Source organism: Rhinoderma darwinii, chromosome 7, assembly GCF_050947455.1.
Source record: "Rhinoderma darwinii isolate aRhiDar2 chromosome 7, aRhiDar2.hap1, whole genome shotgun sequence".
In the NCBI taxonomy this organism is placed as follows: domain Eukaryota; kingdom Metazoa; phylum Chordata; class Amphibia; order Anura; family Rhinodermatidae; genus Rhinoderma; species Rhinoderma darwinii.
The window spans coordinates 7663372-7665594 of record NC_134693.1 but is presented as its reverse complement, the minus strand read 5'-3'; positions in this window follow the sequence as shown (position 1 = coordinate 7665594).

The following is a 2223-nucleotide window of genomic DNA, read 5'->3' as shown; positions in this document are numbered from 1 at the left end:
AACGAGACAAAACTTTAAGTTAAAACAATTAAGCCAAATTTTTGGCAAATCCATCATTTTCAGATGTTTTCTCATCTTGCAGTAAAAAAATGACAACAATCTGGAGATGGAGAAAGTCTTGGCAGGACGCCCTAAGGTGGAGAACGAAAACCATAGATAGAACAGGAGTCAAGCTCAACTTCAAAGGTTATGCGGACTGTGCATGTATGATCAGAGCATTATTCATTTTGGACCTAGTCTAAACATTTTATTTCAGTTTATACTCCGTGCAGCTAATCACATTAACGATAACACTCTGGACTCCATCAGTGCTGTAAATATGTCATGGCGCCATGTTATTATATCTGTGCACAGTGTTTATCCTATAGAACAGCTACAGAACGAGTCAATTCCAAAAATGGTGGAAGATGAAGAGACCAAACCCCCAATTGTGAGTTTTTATACAGGTGCGGAACAAACATAGACACGTGTATGAGTTTAACTATGTCACCACTAAAGACCATTTTACAGTTTACAAACAGAATAAGTCTACGTAAAAAAAGTTTAGACAGTTTGTATATAGATTATTTATCCTGTACTGATCCTGAGTAAAAGACTGTATTATACTCCAGAGCTGCACTCACTATTCTGCTGGTGGAGTCACTGTGTACATACATTACATTACTTATCCTGTACTGATCCTGACTTACATCCTGTATTATACTCCAGAGCTGCACTCACTATTCTGCTGGTGGAGTCACTGTGTACATACATTACATTACTTATCTTGTACTGATCCTGAGTTACATCATGTATTATACCCCAGAGCTACACTCACTATTCTGCTGGCGGAGTCACTGTGTACATACGTTACATTACTTATCCTGTACTGATCCTGAGTTATATCCCATATTATACTCCAGAGCTATACTCACTATTCTGCTGGTGGAGTCACTGCGTACATACATTATATTACTTATCCTGTACTGATCCTGAGTTACATCCTGTATTATACTCCGGAGCTGCACTCACTATTCTGCTGGTGGAGTCACTGTGTACATACATTATATTACTTATCCTGTACTGATCCTGAGTTACATCCTGTATTATACTCCAGAGCTGCACTCACTATTCTGCTGGTGGAGTCACTGTGTACATACATTACATTACTTATCCTGTACTGATCCTGAGTTACATCCTGTATTATACTCCAGAGCTGCACTCACTATTCTGCTGGTGGAGTCACTGTGTACATACATTACATTACTTATCCTGTACTGATCCTGAGTTATATCCTGTATTATACTCCAGAGCTGCACTCACTATTCTGCTGGTGGAGTCACTGTGTACATACATTACATTACTTATCCTGTACTGATCCTGAGTTACATCATGTATTATACTCCAGAGCTGCACTCACTATTCTGCTGGTGGAGTCACTGTGTACATACATTACATTAGTAATCCTATACTGATCCTCAGTTATATCCTGTTTTATAGTACAGAGCTGCACTCACTATTCTGCTGGTGGAGTCACTGTGTACATACATTACATTATTTATCCTGTACTGATGCTGAGTTACATCCTGTATTATACTCCAGAGCTGCACTCACTATTCTGCTGGTGGAGTCACTGAGTACATACATTACCTTACTTATCCTGTACTGATCCTGAGTTACATCATGTATTATACTCCAGAGCTGCACTCACTATTCTGCTGGTGGAGTCACTGTGTACATACATACATTACTTATCCTGTACTGATCCTGAATTACATCCTGTATTATACTCCAGAGCTGCACTCACTATTCTGCTGGTGGAGTCACTGTGTACATACATTACATTACTTATCCTGTACTGATCCTGAGTTACATCCTGTATTATACTCCAGAGCTGCACTCACTATTCTGCTGGTGGAGTCACTGTGTACATAAATTACATTACTTATCCTGTACTGATCCTGAGTTATATCCTGTATTATACTCCAGAGCTGCACTCACTATTCTGCTGGTGGAGTCACTGTGTACATACATTATATTACTTATCCTGTACTGATCCTGAATTATATCCTGTATTATACTCCAGAGCTGCACTCACTATTCTGCTGGTGGAGTCACTGTGTACATACATTACATTACTTATCCTGTACTGATCCTGTGATTGTATATTGGCTTTTTCATTTCATGTTAGGCTTCGTTCACATCTGCGCCAGGGTCCCGTTCTGACGTTCCGTCGGAGCTTTT